The 20,802-nt window shown below is 33.4% G+C and overlaps 1 protein-coding gene across 8 annotated transcripts in view; it reads right to left on the bottom strand.

Moving 5' to 3' along the window:
• The window catches only part of Ptprk (protein tyrosine phosphatase receptor type K), a 527,087-nt gene that overhangs the window by 224,955 nt on the left and 281,330 nt on the right, over nt 1-20,802 (bottom strand). The gene's annotated exons all lie outside the window — the stretch shown is intronic.

The raw sequence follows: 20,802 nt of genomic DNA, 5'->3' as shown, positions 1-20,802 counted from the left end.
TGAGGCTGACTATGAAAGAGGATGTCAGGTGCTTAACTGTTGCCCTACACCCACCTCCCAGAGTGAGAAACTGAAATTTACACCTAGGCAAAAATCACAAATGACTCCGAATCACTGGCCTTTGGGAGTAGCATGTGATAAGGCAATGTATCACATATTAAATTCAAATGTCAAAGGTACACTGTAATTTAATTTTGGCTTGCTTATGATTCTTTGCTTCAAAGAAACTTGGAGAAATATCACTTCAATGTCTGAACTGATTGAAATGATGAATGATGTACTGGACCACATTTTACCCCCTTAACAACAAGGCAGGTGAAATGAAAGCTTGGCCTTGGAAGGACTCCACAGCCCCAGCCCTGTCTGTAGGGTCTGTCCACAAAGAACTTTTTAGGTCATGAAGTCATAATTAGGACACGTGATCAGGTGGGGTTTTCTCTCAACTTCTAGAACAACATTTCTCACATTCTTAAGGGACATTAAAAGACTTTGCAGAAAACTGTTAATAAAATTGTAATTGCCCCCAAGTTGATTTAACACTTATTTCTAAATGTTAGAACAAATCACACAAAAGAAAAACTATGGAATGCAACAACCTAATACTTTCTCACCCTGACCTGACCCATGCCAGGTAGGAGTGGGCTGGAGATGTAGACACAGGAAATTCAAAGACACACTGCCAGCATCCTTCACACTGTATTTTCTATTTACTGGCATTGCATTCCATAGGGAAAAAAAAATGCCACGGGGTGGGGGAAAAAAGTCCATTGACAGGTTTTACCTTCTTATGCTTGTTTAAATGAATCAACAATTTTTAGTTGGAGCCCAAAGATGACATTTTAATTCTGATGATATAAAATTTACTAGCTTATAAATCCCTGACTTACAAACATCCTCTTTAAAAAAAAAAAAAAAAAAAAGATAAGACAAGATGGCCTGGGATCCTATACATAGTAAGATCATTTTCAAGAATCTTCCTTCAAAATTCATAGGACAAATATTAACAAATTACTAACTAATAAGTTGTTCTACATATTGGGTAATACTGTAGCGGAGAAATAATTATAATAAATCAATAAATTCATTATTTTACATGGAGAGTTATATAGGAAGCAAACAGCATCCTGTAATAAAGAATAATAGAGGTAATACATTTTTCATCCTATCCAAAATTACTATTAAAAATAAAAGTAATCTCCCTTCAATAATCAATGCTCATTAAGTTAATAGCTTTCAAACTAGTTACTGAAAGGATGATATAATCTTGTGGCTAACTGTGCTCATGTTTAAAATGAAAATAAAACTTAAGATTGAAAATTACACTATATAAACTGCATATATTTTAACTGCTTCTATTGAAAAGTAGTTGAACATTTGACTTATAAACTTTATCCATGAAATCTATTCCTTATGCTTTGTAAATTATTTCAACAATATGTAGTTAATATTGTTTCCTAGGTGAACTATTTCCAATTTCACAAATGAATTCAATGAAATTATCTGCAACAGAAAGTTTAAATAAAACCATAAAATTTTTAATAAAATTCTACTTTTAAATAAAAATAGAATTTTCATTTGTCAGAGTTCTACATTTCATAGAATGAAATTTCACTCACAAATCCAACAAATTTTATAGAGTTACAGAAAATTTTATAGAGTTAGAGAAGTTTTAGGAGACAAGAAGGAAAAAAAAAAAGTTAACATATTCTCTAAACCCTAAACTAAATGAAACTGAATAGAGAAATGAACATAATAGAAAAATGCAAATGCCTTCCCAGACTCTCGAAATGACACACGGATTTAAAGCAGCAGTGTGTATTTTGTGAATAAACTGAGTTGCCACAAATGTGCAATATTTGTTTTTATTCCAAATGGCTCATATACTGACTAATGTAAGTTAAAGTAAGAAACAGTCTTAAATTCATAGCACTGTGCTTCTACCCCAGAGCAGCAATACCTCACTTGCTTTATAGTTCAAAAATGACCTGAAGAAGCCTCATTCTTAACATGATGAATGAACAAAAACAATACACCAAGTGAATTATAAATAACAAACCCTGGTTGACCTACAAATGTATAGGTACTCTGAAACCTGACCTTATGCATGTCTACCAATGTTATATCTTACCCATCAAAACCCTGAACACTCTTGCCATAGGAAACAAGAAGGAAACGAGAGAGAAAAAGAAAGCAGAGAAAGGGAAGGGAAAGCTAGAGCAAAACACATTAGAAACAGGCATAGTATTTCTCCTGTCATTTCAATCTTTAATGAAGTGACATAAAAAGAAAATGAAATTTGAAGTCAGGAGGCCTGGTTTCAAAAAATGCATATGTAATAGTAGGATAAACTTGAATATACCTTTTAACTTGTATTACATTTTCTGCATCAATGAACTAGGCATTCTTAGAAAAATTTTTAGAGATGACATTTTAAAATATTTGTGATACTATATTCTTTTTTTTAAAATCAGAGCATAGATAAATTTTAAACCAGAAATTAATATCCAACACTAGTATTATGTATAAATAAAACAAGTAAGGTTGATGTAGTCAGGATTGTGTTCTGAAGAAAGGCAGTAGTTCACTCTGTTCAGTTTTCTATCCCATGTGCTAGGATCAAGCACAAGATTGGTTTAATAATCAAAGCAACAGCTCAAATCTGGTACTGTGGCAATATTAAAAGAGGAATATAAGCATATGCATTGATTACCATCATGATTATAAGAAGTGAAACTTACATTAATGAGACTAATATACCACAAAACATTAAATTTTTTACGTTGGAGGTAAAAAGTAGACTTATATTAGCATGTGTATTTTGTTTTTAGACCCTGGAGAACAAGGAGATTTATTTATAAAATCTCTATTCATTTCAATAAATTATGCATGAATTTTAATCAGTTAGCAAATGAACAAGTAATTGTTCTGCAGCAATATTAATATTCTTCATAACTTAATACACTATCAGACTCAGAGGTGTGGTGCAAATAAATCCCAGTTGTACACTAGGTATCAACTGAAGCATGCAATCCAAAAATACAAGATAAACTTTTCCAATGTTACCAATTAACTTTCAATTAATGATTTACATCCATTATTCTAGAGCTAACCTATTATAAAATCCCAATTATGTATTCAGCTTGCTTTATTTGTTTTTATATTTCAATTTTTAAATGTGTCTTAAAATCAAGGAAACCATTATGAAAGTATATTCTCATCCAATTATTCCGATTATAATGGTATTTTATAAACATGTCACTTATCAAAATTCAGTTAATCAATAAAATGCAAAATCAGTAATAGAAGCCAGGAAGTCAGAAAATGTCAGTAACAAAGTAAATGTCAAGGCAAATAACTCTTCTATCACCATCATCCCAGACAGATAAACTGAATGCCTCTCAATACTACCTTCTTCCTGTTTTATTTGGTTGTCAATAAGGCCAAGACATAAAAGTTTCCCAGGATTAACCCTCCCAGTATAGAAGGAGACAAAGATCTTACAAATTACCACAACCTGGTGACTATAAGAACAAAAATTTATTCTTGAAGCTAGAAATTGGAAATCAATATCACTGGATAGAAATCCAGTGTTAATAGGCCGTACTGTCCCTCAGTGCTCCAGGTAAATATCAATTTCATTCTTCTCCTAACTTCTGGTGACTGCTAGTATTCTTTGTTTTACAATGGAATCCCTCCCATCTCTGCCTTGGTGCTCACACACCTCCTCCTCTGCTGTCTATAGGCAAACCTCCCTCCATCTCCCACATTTAGGGCCTGCATAGATAATTCAGAACATACTCACCATTCCAAATCCTTAATATACTAACATCTGCAAAAATTATTTTAACATATAAGATAATATTGCCAGGTTCTGTGGATTAGAAACTGATATATTTGGGAGACAATTTTCAGTATAGCACGTTGTGGACTGTGATTTCATCATTCCTTTAAGGAAATAGCTCATTCTTTTTCCTACTTTGTGGGAAACTTATGAGTAGGGAAAAACTTCATCAGAGAAAGTTTGGTTCAGAGCAGTGAAAAAAAATATGAAAGAGCTTAAAAATATATCTGTTATTCTTTTTGTATTTACAATTTATTTGTTGTGAAAAGAAATGAGAATAGAGATGATGACCTTGAAAATGAATGCAAGTTAGTGCTTCCTTGCCAAATATAAATTCCTGCAAAACCCACATTAGAATATTTTTGATAAAGACAGATGTCTTCTTATTTATTACTACTTGTTTAAGAGAATATATCACTACGAGTTGGATTATTCTATTTCTTATTACCCTCTTTATGGAATTTTTATCTAGTTGTGTTTTCTGTTAAACAATAAATTCACTGTTTATGTTTATTCACCACCTACTGGGTTTTCAAGTAAAGGCAAAGGAACATTAAGAAGCTAAAAGAAAGAAATGTGACATAATGCAGGTGTTCCTAAGCTCCCCTATAATAATTTTTAAATTATCCTAAATAGAATAATAGCATTATTTAATGGTACTTGAGTGCTTTGAAAAATTTGAAATAATATCACTAATGAATAGATAAATAATCTTTGCCCCAAAAAACAAAAATCAAAGCAAGTTTTTCATAAATAGAAACATTTTCTTTGGGCATTTACTATATGACAACATAATTTGCTTTATTTTTGCTTAGATGTTAAAATATAAAATACATATCTGAAAACTTTCAGATTTATTTATCAAGGTTTCTACTGTACCCCAGTTTATGAACTATAACCTAGAAATATTTATGAAGAGAGTGATGTTCTGAAGTTCTTTCATGATTTTCACACTGTTATTCTTCTGATACTTAACACTTTCAGTCCTAAAAATTCCTTAGGCAATCAAATACTAACCTATCCATTTTTCTGGCTACTATCTCATAATTTTTACTCATACAATGATATAACCAGAAATGTCTACAAATTTTCTTTCTTATAAATTACTGTTATCATAATCACATATTTGTAATATTGACATCATGTCAATCCCTTTTTTAAAAAATCTATCAAGCCAACTGATGGATACATTCTCAAATTATACATTTACATGGCTCAAAATCTTGCACTGGTGGACAAAAGACATAACAAAAATCAAGATGTTGACACACCTGAGGCCACTATGCTGGCAATACACTAAGTATGATATTAATCAAGGAGAACAATTACAATTTATTATCATCCTATGAAAATTAGATGAATGTTAGCATATAGTTATGCTGAATTGTGCAAAGAATGTATGTAAACTGTGCTCCACTGCATATACTCATAAGATTCCAAACACAAATAACTTCTGAGAAACCATCAAGTTTCATGGTTTCAGATGCCAGTAGGTAAGTTGGTAAGAAAACAGTACAATGTTTATGTGTACCTAAAATTCCATCACTTTTAGTTCCTCCGTAAGCAGGATAGAGCTAAGGTTGAAGAAAGAGATCACAAGCTCTCATTTAAATGAAGTGCTCATTTATCCAAACAGGCTTGACTAGTACCAACAGGCATTGGTAAATGAGCACTCCAGTACATAGCTCCTCAAAGTCAAGCAAACTGATGTTTTTGGAAAACATTTCATCAATATATATCAGGAAATAAAAATGTGTTTTTAAATCAAAGTTATTCTTCTTTTGGGAATTTGTTATAAGGAACTAATTTAAGAGACCCAAAAAGATTAATCAAAATATTCAACAATAGCTAATTATAATGCATCTATTCAATAGAATTCCCACAAGCCTTAAGAATGCACACTGTAAAAATTATTATTTTTCATTTTAAAAAGTGAAAAGCATATTCAATTGTTGGTGGAGGAGGGGGAAATCACTACCAGAAGAAAACTTTTAGGTTTAGAAAATGTAGCAGAAAAGCTAATACCTGCTTGTTATTGGGGGACTATGAGACCATGAATGAATTGCTTTTTTCTTTTATTCCTGTGATCCAATAAAATTTATAATGTGCCCATAAAACTTTCTCATAGTTATAGTCACAGTGGTTCTTGCATTGCCTGAAAAAATTTAATGTTATTATAATAGAATAAATGGCTGGCTCAACAATGCCTTAAAAATAAGTTACACATGCCATAATAAGTACAGGTACCTAAACTTTTTGTAGTCAGTACAAGAAAATATACACAATTTCGGCACAACAATCTTCATCTGAAGATGGGGATATTTGCATACTTTTTTTATTTATTAAATTTACTTTTAGATGCTGAAATCAAGTCCTCAAAAGTGAGATTTACTACCTCCTTTTGTGAACCATGTAGCCAGCCAATTGCTCTGACATTGATACACAACACCTACAAAATGTTACTATTTAATTAAAGGAGTTAGTTGACTGGAACAAAAGAACACTTTCTAAGCAATTGCTTAGTGACCAAGTGGCATCAGATGATTTATCCAGCTTATTAAAAGGGTGGGGGGGAGCACAACTACAAACCTAGCAATAATTCTTTTTTGATTTTGGTCAAATCAGATCAATTAAAAAATTTTGTAGAAGAATATTTTCATTGAAAAAGTTCCCCCCTTATATATTTTAAGTAGTTTAAATATAAATTATAAATCAGGAATGATATAAGAACATATCATTCTACAAGCATCAGAAAATATACATGTGATATTTTTTGACCAAAAATGCAGTTCAGGGTAGGAGAAAATTCTGAAGCTAAATATGCCACTCTTCATATGGAACAACAATTTTGTATCTCAAGTCAATATCTGATACCTATTCATTTTTTAAACTTCAAGATCTGTAGGATTAGTCTACTTAAACTCGGTGACATGGCTTTTTCCTGCTGCCCAAAGTGTTGAAATAAGAAGAATCAGTTCATCATTGAAACTGCAAATTTTACATTCTGAGTTTTATATCCTATGCATTACCATGGCATTTTATTCACCTTGATTTGAAAACATTGCTGCAATAACTTTATTACATGCTTCAAATAAAAAGACACGGACAGAACTCTGTTTTTGATCTGTCAGCAGAAACTGAAAACAAGTTGAGGATTACATTTAGAGTATATGAAAAGATAAAGGGATTTTTGAGAAGTAAAATTTATTTGCTTTGTAGTACACAAAATCAAACTACAACGTAATATGGATTTGCATCTCATTTTGTTCAAAACCTACTCTTCCTTATTAATCTCTTAGTAATAATTGATTCAGAATCATGGGTTATTGTAATAATTTAACAACGTTACAACAGCCTCTCTATTACAATCCACAAGACAACAAGTCACATATGTTATAATGAAATTTATGGATCCTTTTGCATGAGTCATAACCTCATAAATACAGAAGGTTTCTCTTATGGTCATTTAATCCCCCATTTAAGCTTTGTCAGAGCTCAAACTGTTCATAACATTTAAGAGAAAGAACATCCAGGTGTTATTCTTAGAATAACAATCAACTCAGTAGTAAAACTAGGAAAGCCCTTCAACTCTGTTTAGTTCCCTGAAGTCTAGAGTCATAAACAGGCACTCACATCACTGTTTTATCAGTCACATTTATGAGGTAGAAGAATAAAAAATATACATGGTTGGATAAAGGAGGAATATACATGCCGAGACAAAGCAGGAGAACTGTGTTTGGCAATAACAATGCATGTCCCGGGAATATTTAAAGACACCTAGCTTGTATGACGCAGGTCTTTATGCATTCTAGATAATTGGCAAAGGAATTTAGAGTACAATACCATTCATATTCATTTTATGATAGTGCATATTGAGACAAAATGCCTGAATACAGTAGAAAAGAGAGAGAGAGATCAATTAAAAGTGTCTACAATAACATTATGATGTCTTTATATATAAACATTTATACATGCATATGTAATATTTCTGAATAATAAAGAAAAATATTTAAAATATTTTATATCTTCCACATATTTAAAATAAATACTTTGAATAACTTGATGGGACTAAATTCAAAATTTACAGAAATTTAAAAACTGTACAATTAAAAGTATTTCCCCACACTTAATTATATTCAAAGACACATAAGTTTGCCTGCTTGTTCCCTGGGTCTTAACACTCAATTGTGGTGGTTGGTAGTATAATACATAATAAGCATATGTTCTTTATAAATAAGTGACATTCCAAGTCCACTTAAAATATTACATGGGGTTTTATGTATATGAAGCTACAAACAGATGGCCATTATTTTGCTGTAATGACAGTCTGGCCACGGAAGCAGGAGCCTCTATTTACTACCTCCACTAGTGACCCTGATTTCCAGGCAGGTAAACTGCAATATTATTGACTCTAAGTTAATCAGTGGAAACTTTAGCTTTTATTTCTTAATGACTCTGGAGGGTACAGAGTAACCACTGGGAGTGGAGGTGGGGAGTTGGGGGCACTGACATATCCATTTATGCAACAAATAAAATATTTGTTTTTTATAAAGGAAATGAAACTTTGATGATGTCGTAAAACCATCTGAAGAACATGTCACTCATTGTATACATAATGAACTTTATGTGAATACTACTAACTCTAGAGCATTTATCATTTTACTTTTCTTTTCAGTTCAAAAAACATAAATCATCAGAGACTTAAAAAATCTTCATAGAAGAAAAATGTGACACAGGCATAGACAAACCAGTGTATATGCATTCCCCATACCATATGATATAAATAGCAGTCGTACAACATTTCTTCAATTTGGGGATTCAAAAAAGCTAAAACACCCAGGTGTCTTATTGGTTGAAATATTCTGGATTAAATCAGGACACAGAGGACTTTTAATGAGATACAAGTTCAGGACATGTAGCTGATTCCAGATAATTGCTTTAAGAGTCATGAAATTTGAATGGAGACCAGAGAACAGACTCCTGTGTGCTTCTACTTGTGCTTCTGAACTAAGAAAATCAGGTTTTGTGTGGTTAAATTGAGCTTACACAGGCATAATGATGGAAACAAAGGACAATGTCACAAAAACAGAGCCTTCCTGGTTGTTGCCATAGTAATAGGACTTCTGAATGATCATGTTAATCATTGCGAAGGTTTAGACATAGCTCATCCCCTAAGGATTCATACATTGGAAATGTGGTCTCAGTGTGACAATGTCATGGAGGGAGTAGGACCTCTTAAGAGGTTTGACCAATCAGGAGATTTTAAAGTCATTAGGGCATTGTCCTCTGAACAGGTGAAGATAGTTTTCCTGGGGTCTTGAGTTAATTCTCACAAGTGTTGCCATAAAGAGCCAAGACTGGCCCCTCTCTCAGCTCTGGCTTTCTGTCTGACCATGTGATCTCTCCCCTCTCACATGAAAAACTCCTACAATTTCATCTACCATGACTTGATACAGACAGGGGATCTTGCCAGGGCTATTAGCCTACTTTTGGGACTTTCAGTCCCAAATGGAAGCTAAACAAACCTCTCTTGTTCTTTAAGTACTCAGTCACAGGTAATTCATTAAAACTGACTACACAATCATCTAGTTCTATTAATATTCCTTTTGAGGTCAAAATATCTGTCTACATACAATATTCTGAGTACAATCAAAGTTAAAATAACCACATCCAGCTTTATAATCAGATGGAAATAGGAGGTACATAGGAATAATTAGGGAATATTTGATAAAATAACATTTTTATATTAATGATATTTTAAGGTACTTAATCACATACACAGCTATCTGTGTGAAAAAAAATTAAATCAGTATATGACTGCTGAGAGAGCAAAAACACACACAAAAACTTTTAATTTCAATACCTTCAAACACTTCCATTTCCACACCATAATGAGGCATCTAGACATTTAGAATATCAAAATAAGTAATATCATCTAAAACATAAAATATTGGAACAGAGTCCTACTTCTGTGATTCATTAGTATACAGAAATGGAGGGTTTCTAGTATACTTAAATAAAGGGTTTTCTAGATCCCAGGTCATTCAATTTGATAGCAAATGTCTGGGCTTTTCCTCCATAGCTACCACTCCTAAATGACAAGAAACCTCCTTCATCTACTTTGATAAATATCATACCTTTTTAAAAACTAGGGTTTGAAATAGCTGGTAACCCAGACTATTCATATGCTCTTTACTGTGAACTTCAAATTTCCCATAATTTTCCAACTTTACCCACATCAACTGGAAATTTGCTAGGGGAAAGTATGATAACAAATAATATGTGCTAATATTTTCATGAACACTGAAGATTCTTATAAATGGTACCTCAAAGAGCAGCCATAAGATGAACAAAGAACTGAGGCAGTAAGCCTACTACTTTAAACAGTATAAAGAGGAGAGGAAAGTATATTCCTTTGGCATGTGTTTTTGTACAGTGACAGACTAATATAATATGATGGTTGAGAGATCTTTATATTGTAACTGAAGGGTACCATTTTCTACTCCAAAGTCATATCCTTATATTTAAAATGTATATGCCTATGTCTAGGATTAGGTTTTAAAGTAAGAGTCTGACATTGAGCAAATGTCAAGACAGTCAGTTTTGGAATTAATCACAAAAGTATACCAGATATACCATTCCTGTACAATACAATGGTGTGTTCAAAAACTAAAGGCACTAATTGGTGTATGAATATTTTTAATCTTCTTTTAAAGGTTATTTTATATTAATATATACATGCAAATCATGTTAAGGGGATAAAAAATCTACTCATTGTAAATATTTTCCTCCTTTAAAGGCACATGTCAATTTATGTGGTGAAAATGAGGTCAATGCCCAAGACTGTGCCATCCAATCATGGTTTCAGCTAGGAGATATTCAAATTATGAACAGAATGGCCAGGAAAAAAAAAATACAAGATAGTTTTTGTGACTATCACAATACTATAGATAACATAAAAAATGAAACAGTGGCACAAAATACAAAAATCACCATAGTGATCTGAAAACATGGACATGGATCTTTTCTAGCTCTCCCATTAAGAGGATGGGCCCATGCGCTATCCTCTTCAATCTAAGGGACTTCATACCTGGTTCAAGGAACAGAACACAAAGGAAGGAGATGGAATGAAACTTCTCAGGCTAGGTCCTGAGGAGCCACATATGCCTCCATTGTTCAATAAAAACTGAAACCTTTGTTCTTGGAGCCCTGAAACACCACATAAAAACTACCATTTGCTGGAGAAGTTATTCCAGCTTAAGTGCCAGACATGTGGATGAAGTATTAACAATTCTAGCCTCTAGGAGTTTGAATAGCCTTCATTTATTCATTTTGGGACTTCTCAGCCAAAGATCCAAATATCAGAAGACCCAGGAAAATCATCACTACCACCACGACTTTCCAAATTTTTTGGCCCACAGGAACAGTAAACATTATACAATGGCTAGTCTTATGCCACCAAGGTTCTTTTTTTTTTTTTTCCCTCACCATATTTTACTGTACAGGACTGGAAAAATGGAGTAGTATGTCTTATTAAGACAGGTGATGATAATCTTCAAGAAAATATCTAATTTTTTTTGGGGGGGGTGGAAGGTAACTAGGAATTGAACTCAGGACTGCTTACCCATTGAGTCATATCCCCAGCCTTTTTAAAAATTACTTAAATTTTGAGAGAGTCTCATTGAGTTGCTTAGGGCCTCGCTAAGTTGCTGAATCTGGCTTTGATCTTGTGATTGTCCTGCCTCAGCCTCCCAAGCCACTAGAATTAAAGGCATATGCCAGAAAGTCCAGTTAAGATGTATTGTTTGAAAAATACACTGCCCTTTCATGATCTGTCCCTGCTGACCTGTCCAACTCCATGTCTTGCCACTCTGATTTCCAATTACATGTTCACGTTTAGCAACTGGTATTTTGCCAAGAAATAACTTCTTGTAAAATCAGCCCATCTTTACCTTTCACATACTGACTAGAATGGTATTTTCTCATTTATACACTGAGTAAAATCACCCATCTTCAAACCTCAGCATTGTCATTATTGCCCCTGAAAACACTTCCTCTCCAGGCTGCAATAAATGCAGTATTTCTTAAGAGGAGGCTTATCTATATATTATGTCTCTCTTGACCACATTAAGCTCTTTGAAGGCTTGGATTTTAAATTATTTACATTTGAGTTTATATCTTCAAATGCTTGACATATTAGAACCAGTGTTTGCTAAGAGGGGAAACTTATGGACAAATGAAAAAATTAACCTAAGCTAATTAAAAATGGAAGGTAGGACCATATCAAGTATTGGTAAGGACACATAACAATAAGACCTTTCATGTTCAAGTTAGAGTATAAACTGACACAACAAATTGAGAAAATGTATTGTCATTAGCTAGTAAAACTACCCATAAGCATCCTTATGACCTGGCAATTCCATACACTATCGGCAACAATATGAATAAATTTTAAAAACTTAATTCTGAATAAGAAAAGTTAAATGAATAAATATGAGCTATGTAGGATTATATTGGCCTAAGTTACTCATTGCTGTTTTACAATGGTCACCTGGGGTGGCAGAGTATTAATCATAATGGAGTAAGAAAAATTTTGAGAGAATTAGTACTATCCATCAAGTATGCGTGTGTGTTTAATAAATACTTTTCTATATGCCTATACTATTCTTCAACAATAAATAAACGAGTCTTAAACTCCTCTGAAAACCCACTTAGACCCCTACCACCAGAAGACTGTTATGTTCAGGTGGAATCTCATCCTGAGGTTTCTAATGCTATTTTACCATTCTGGAAATAAAAATAGAGGCAACAATCTCTTAGAAAAACAAAAGTCAAAGATTTTCATCTGATTTAGTCAAAGATGACTGGGCCATAGAAAAAACCACCTTGCTGAGTGCCACTCAGGTGGGTGATTTTAGTATTCATATGAAATTAGAATAAGTGCTGATGGGCATTCGTTGCTTACAAGGCACTGTAATTTCAGAAAGAGAATAAGTTATTAAATTCTGATGATTTTTTTCTTTCCAATCTGGGGAGCTCTGAAGTCAAAGAATTTCATCAGGAGGAATAACAGATTAATTTATTAGCTTTTAATAGACTATTCTTGTGCCAGCTTCTACCTAACTTCTAGCAAAGCCCTCCAGGGCATGATGAGATATTGGTTGCATGAGCTCATCAATGTACATGAGTCAGCATGGGTGTATATGCACATGTTTATGTCAGTTCATCAGAATATGGGGAAAAACATGTATGAAGTCAAATATCATTTTTTAACTGCTCTAAACTTTATTTACAAAGGGTCATCTATCTCTTGGTCCTCTACAGAGAACAGGACTAAAAAAATGGTAGGTTTTAATTATAATGCCACTTGTCAGGGCAAGACAGAGTTAAAAATAATATCCAAGTAATTTAAAATAAATACATAATCTCTAAAGTTATAAGATGATAATCATAGTAACCTCATATTTAGCATCATTGAAATTTAAGGGTAAAATCTCACACCTCTGATACGTATTCACGTTTATTTAAATCTGCACCTCTAGTGGCATTTTTCTTAATACCACTATATAAGTTTAGTTAGTTCTTGGATAGCCATGAAGAAACTGAAAAGTAAAAGCACCTTTTAAGACCTATGTTCCCTGTGGGGGAAAAACAGAAATTAATATTTGTTAAACTAGATAAGATATATAGATGTAAATATAGACATAAAACCTCTGTCACTGCACTTGGCACATTGGGTATGTAATATTAATAGGTGCTTCTTCTTACAACTTACACTAAACACTTAGACTCTGTTTCGTGAAATGTACACTAACTAGAAAGAAGAATAAATCATTAGACTCTGATCATTATCTCCCATTATATAAATTAAGTTACTGAAATAAGCTTTTCATTTGGAGCTACACTATCTTAACTGCTAATAGTTGTTGAAAACAGACATTCAAATAAAAAAGTCAAGAAGGGAAAAAGAAGTCTCTAGGGACATGTCCTGCTTATTGACATGTCACATTAAAAAAAAAAAGGCACATTTCAAGATAGCACTTTAATCCCCAGAGAATTATCAGAAATCGAAGTTAAAATAGTATTTTTTTCATTTGGGAATAAATATTTAGTGAACAGAAGGTCTATGAACTTCTTGGACACTCATGAAAAGAAGTCAGATGAGGGAAAGGAATTATAGAATAAGGGACAAAAAATAAATTACAATATGCCATAATTTAAAGACTAGCTCAGATGAAATCTTAAGACCCTATAGATTGTGTATCTTATCCATTTCATTACCAACAAACACAATGACTAACCTATGGTAGCTACTCAAAAATATTAATCTAACCAATGAATATATTAGTTTTTCATGTTTGTAATAAAATAATTTTGTTATTTAGAGTGAACTAAAGAGAAGAAATAGAGAAAAGGTAAAATTGGCTGATATTTAATTTATTTTATATTGATACTTAGGAAACATTCTTTTGTAAAAATCAAAGTAAACACATACATCCACCAAGAAGATATAAGTCGATTACTCGGCAGAAAGATACAAGGAGGTAATGAGAAAGATATTCATCAAAAACAATCTCAATGTATCTGGCCCTATTTCTACACCATTTGATCCAAGCATTGGTAACAATAAAACTCTTTATTTTCAATATAAAAATAACATGATCATTATTAATTTATAAAACCAACCATAGATAAGCAATATGTTTAAAATACGTACAGGAGGAAAAGGCAAGAGAAAATTTAGATATTAGAGAATATTTTGTTAAAATACTATTGTTAGGGGACAGACAGATGAAGATGTTGGGAACATGAAGTTAAGAGAATAATTCTACAAAATGGGTTAACTGAGCTGACCCCATATTCTTTCTTTTCCCCAAAGCAATTTACCTGCAGCACTGCTGGCCTAAGTAGACATGATGTGTCACATTCTTCAGAAAACTACCTATTAACTGCCAGAGAAATGCAGGCCCAAAATAATGTTAATAAGAGGAACCCAAGTTATCCTGAAGGGGGAAAGTTTTGTGACCAGATCCTGAAACTCAGAGATAAGGATAGTTTCTCCTAACCATAAAATCTGTAAGAATGTATGGTTAAGAATCCAATTAGAACCAGTCAGCATGGGTCAAGGTGACCTAGAGTTGCCATTACAGTGGGTACTTGACAGTCTGGTATCATCTTGCTGTGAGTCAAAATCAAAAGGTGGACGTGGGTGGGACTCTCTGGAAGCTGCAATAAAGCTGGAGCACAGGAGAGGCACATTGTTCCTGTCCTCTCTGAGAGCATTCACTCTATCTGTCTTAAGAGTAGCTCCTTACCCTTTTCCAATCCTTTCAATCAACTCTTTCCTGTTACTCTGAGTGACATGTCCGAAATCTTTCTGACTTTATCCCAAGAATCAGTTTGAAGGGGTGATATTCATGCTGCCTCCGTTACTCAGAAGGTCCCAGCTCTGTAACACTATGATGAATTTGAAGCATCGTAAGAATAGGTTTAGCCTAACACCGTCGGTTCCAAGATGATGAAAGGTCACTGATATATTGCCAAATGCATTTTTATGAGATAAATTCAATTATAATTGCTGCAACTATTCCAGCCACAATTTAGACATAGAATCCAATTATCCATTTCATTTTCATTTATACCTCATGGGCTAGATCATTTATCATGTTTCATGATAATGATCAGAAGACACATGGAAAGTGATTTCTGGAGGTAACAAATTACCTACCATATTAGCATAGCTTACAAGTTCCTGTCAACAACTACTATGCATAAATATGAGGTAATTAAATTTACAATGTGCAGGAGTGTTTGATATGCTACTTGCTTCTTTCACAGCTGCCAAAAATCTGCGTTGCTAAATGCAGCAAACCTGTTTGGTTGCAAATCAGGAATCATTACACCCCAAATCTTCAACAGGTAGATGGTATGCTGTGGCTCTAGTTGCTGAAATGTATCTTTCTTTCATCATCTGGTATTATTACTTCTAGCCACCAAACCATCCATCATTACTGCTAAGACAGCTTGGAATGATAGCCCTGGACCCTCACATTACTGCTCCTTGAACTCTGTCTCATCCATCTTTTGCATCATTCCTGATTCACAGTTAAGTATCCTCTTCTGGCTGCAAAACCAAGTGTGAACCTGTAATGCCTTTAACCTACAGTGCCTCTCTAATAGTAATTGATTTCTCTTTATCATAAGCCACTGTTCAGAAAAGACTGCCCATGACTGCTGATGCTGAAAGATGATTTTTAAAAGACTTGATGTACAGAATTCCAATAGTTATAGGAAATGCATTTTTCTAAGTTGGGCTTCTGAATTGCATTCATATTTCGCTTTGAATATTTATTCATCAAAGTGGGAAACAGAAACACAGTCAAACTCAGACAACTTTCAGTGCACAAGTACACATACCTCAATGAAAATATAGTATGTGACATGTGTATTAAGCCAACATTCAAATGAGAAAATTATTAATCAGAATTTCAAATATGCTTGATAAAAATCAAAATTTTAAGATACTTAAAACGTTGAAACTGCAAAAAATGCTAATCTGTAAAACAATGCAAAGGAAAATAACTTAAATTTAGATGCAAGAATATACGTGAAAATTGCCTTAAAAAAGAAGTTCCTCACTCATTCTTCTCCTCTTCACTCATTGCAAAGAGAACCTTCAAAAATGATACGAGTAACACAAGGGTTAGTGTATCATAAACTATCCAAGACTAAAGGTTTTAATTCAGTTCCATCTGAATGTTGGTATAAAAGTTTAATAAATCAAAATGATCAAAATGTTCCCAGTGGCAGGTTGGGATTCAGTTTCCAATTCAAATGCTCTTTAATATATGGCTTCTCTGACATCTTGCATTTTTATCATCCATGTTGAATTCCAAACACCCTACTTTTCATCATTACCATGCATCATCCACTCTGGCCATGGTAACTACTTTTTAGCAATCCTGCACAAAACACAGAAATGTCAAACCCAGTGGGAGTTTTAACATAGGAAATTTATGACAGGTGGGAACTCTTTATCTACCCTTAAGTAAATATTTCAAACCACCTACTGCATTGAGTGGCATTCTTTTGAGTATTGAGAAATGCTGTTGGCCAATAGTCTTAGAAAGAAAACCCCCCTTCTCCCAACCCTTTAAAACATTTTCTGCAAGAAAAAGACAGGTCTAGGAGGATTGTTATCAGGAGCATTCAAATTCTGAATAGCAGAGAAAGTGGTGAAGACTTTAGAGAGTTTGCTTTATTCTATAAAATGTTTCATAAAAAACAAGAAAAAATATTTCACTTGACAGCCAGAAATCCACATGAAGCATAAGGAAAACATTTACACATTGTATTTCTTACATATGTTTTTATATGTGGATAATATCAGCATAAAAAACACATTATGTCTAACTATGTTAGGATTTTTTTTAAAATACTACTTAATTGAATACATGTGCTTTTCTCTTAAGCTAAGCAACATGAAAATGTCTGATAGTATTGGCTAAAGGCTATGAAATGGAAGCTAACAAAATACAAAGAATTTGTAAGGAATGATCAATTTATATTGCACTGAATCCATATTTAATACACTGTGATTTTTTTTAAAAAAGTTACCCTCATGCCTAAAGATTTGAAAACTAGATATCTTCTCACTCCAACTGAGTCTTTACAATTGGAATTCTAATCTATCTTCTTATAAGTCTTCCAATTATTCATAATATCATATTTCACCCGGAATCCCAGGCTAAAAATCTCAACAGCTCCTTTGACTTCTTCCCTCCAGACATTCCATAATATCCATAATAATATTTCTGCCATAACCTCTCACCCATGACCAATTCTTTCTACTGCACCTCCCCTTCTCCAGGATTGTTCACCATTTCAAGTTTTTAGGATTGATAGAGACCACTAAACTTACTCCTTAAAAATTAATCTTCCTCCAAATCATGTCCCATCCCAGTTTTTCTGAAGTGGATACAAGTGCATGTGTAACCAACTCCAATTCCCTCAGAGGTCCTCAAATCAAATGACACAATATACCTATATGTCTTAGACTAGCATTCAAATTCCTTTGCAAAGTACAATTTCTGATTCATCTCATGTTTGTTCCCTGAAAAACATAGTATAAGAGTCTATATTTAATACTCGTCTAGAAGGACATGTATTTAACAATGTCATTTTCTCTTCTTGTAATGTCTGTTACTTCTTTCAACTGTTAACAGTGCAACTATTTATTTTAACTTATTTCAATTGTGCAGATCCTATGCATCCACCACAGGTCAAATGAAACTTCCCTTCCTCCTCAGTGCATCAAAGGTGGTGATGAGGCTGCCCTACTCCACTCAACACATTAAATACGTGCCATTCACATGACATTTATAACTTTGCTTTTGTTTCTTTGATAGCAAACACTTCATTATGTCTTCTGGACTTTGATCATGGCACTGGCTAAAGGGACACTGATGTGAATAAGCAAAACGGAAATGTCCTTCGTTTCATCAGTCTAATAGAGGAATCCAAGTTTCTTTGTTGTTATTTTCTTTCTTGTTTTGTTTTGCTTTATTAAGGATTGCTGAACGAGTACTGTAGGCAGAAAAAGCCAAGATCTTAAGGCAGCAGAGAAGATTAAGAGAGTAAAAGAAAGCGTGTGTTGCTAGAGTTTGGTGAGCAAAGAAAATCCCACAAGGGGTGAAAAGGCGAGCACAAGTGGAACAAGCAGAGCCCTCAGATTGTGATGACACATCTGGAATGCAGTTCATAAGCAGGAACCCAGCAGAGCCACAGAGAGTATGTTCTGACTTATTCTCTGCCATATGGCCTTTCTGGCTGCTTGCTGAAGACTGATTTGAAGGAGGTAAATTGCTCTTAGAGAGAGACCAGTAAAGAGCCTTTGCTTTTTACATGTATACTAAAGAGAAGATGGTATTGTGGTGGCAGTGAGGAAAATGGAAAGGGCTAGACACCCAGAACACATGCAATACAATACAGATAAATGAAGGAAGTAATCAACTAGTATACTGTACAGACTGTACTTCCAACAATGAAAAACTCTGAGACCACAGTCTTGTCCTACACATATTAATCAGAATAGACATTGCATAACAATCTTTTAAAAACGTAACAGCTAAATAACTTTGAAAAGAGAAAAACTCTCTAAAACAAAATTGATGAATTCAGTTCTGTATTGCAAAGTAATTGCCATTTGGCTTTTCACTATTTTGAAAAAAAAATCGAGTACCATCCAGAATAAAGAAAAATGTGAAAGCATTCATATAGTTGAGAAAAAAAGAAGGGAGTATAGCAAATGTAAAGATTGTAAAGCAAGAGTAAACTTAGAAGTGTTGGTATGCCTGACATGGATTAAGGAATGTAAGTATTAGAAAAGAAATTTGGAATGATAGTTAGGGGACAATTCATTTGAGTATTTGTGAACAGGAAAGGACTGGGACAGTGGTATATTTTTCTTCTCTAATGTGAAGGACATCATTGGAAGAAGTAGCATGATAATGTGGAAATAGCCATGGAATCCTCCATATATATACAAAGTTGAAAGAAAATGGCAATGACAATTACCAGTATATAAACAATAATGTGGGTTAAATTTCTCCCTAACAACCATATAGATAATTATTCATTTGTTGTTTCTTTGTTTTAATACAATCACAGATTCTGTACCATCACATCTAAATCTGCTTCCAAATTGTGTAACAGGACAAAGAAGTAACAAAACATTTTCTTAGTTTAAGGCTCACAAGGCAGAAATTGGAGAGCAAAAGAAAGTCATCTTCCAAAGTCTATGCTAAAGTTTACAAATAACCCTGTTTCCATAGTAAGAAAAGAGAACAAACACATATATAGGGCACAAATTTCTTAAAACTAACATCAGAGCTAAGATAAAGCTGCAGAAGAAGAAACTGTAGTAGATTCACATGGTGAGAAAAACTGCCATATATTTTACCCAAGTATTTCATCTCTATTTCTCTGTCCTGAAAATCCTCTTTTAATACTGAAAGGGTAAATTTTTTCTTATTTTCTAGAATCAAATGATTATGCTAAACAAATTCCAGGCTGAAGTCTTAGAAAACATAAATATTTATCTGTACTTAAGTTTGTTGATCTTATGCATGCTTTTAATTATTATGAGACTAGATGTTTTCTAGTAAAGGAGAAAACATCATTTATTTTAACCCAGAAGGAAAGAAAAGGAGTTTATATAGTAGTATGATAAGTTTTGAACAAGTTGGCTTTGACTGATTTATTCAAAAAATGCAAGTACATATTATTCTCTGCCTTCTTTGTAGGACTTCTAAATTATGACTGTTCTTCATGTATTTTCTTGTTAATGCTTTTAATAATAGGCTCCTGATTACATTTTAGTAGTAAGCAGATGTGTATTGGCTAGCTTTTTAAAAGATGGAAACATTTATTAGGGAAATAATTTATGAAAACTGAAAAATTAAGCAAAAACCCACCCATAGGCCAGTACACTTATAGGGAACCCAGCTATTATTGACTACCTTTATGTTGAAAGAAAGAGGGATTCAAGAACTGTCACTAATGAAGTAATAGCCCACCAAGACACTTTAGTCACTACCCTCACTTGCTATACAACCAAACAAGATGAATGACCTCTCTCTATCACTGCCTGGTTTCATGTTGTCAACTATATAGCTTCTATTCAGTGAATATTCTATCAGAAACTGGCAAAGTAACACTATTTACCATGTTAAGTATTAAATAAAAGGTTTTCATACATAGCTGCTTTGGTTGAGTATATTTGATTTGTTAGGGAACCTTTTTGCCCTTCTAAAATTAAAAATGCAATCAAAATCTAAGCCAAAATTCTACCAAAATAGTAATTCAACATTTTTAAACAGAATTAAGGGCTAAGACCCCGAAGTTTCTTTGGTGTTTTCCAGTGCCTCTTAGCACTTTAAGTATTCAACACATACTGCTAG

Source organism: Urocitellus parryii, chromosome 8 (genome assembly GCF_045843805.1).
Source record: "Urocitellus parryii isolate mUroPar1 chromosome 8, mUroPar1.hap1, whole genome shotgun sequence".
Taxonomy (NCBI): Eukaryota; Metazoa; Chordata; class Mammalia; order Rodentia; family Sciuridae; genus Urocitellus; species Urocitellus parryii.
This window is presented reverse-complemented; position numbering and strand designations above follow the sequence as displayed.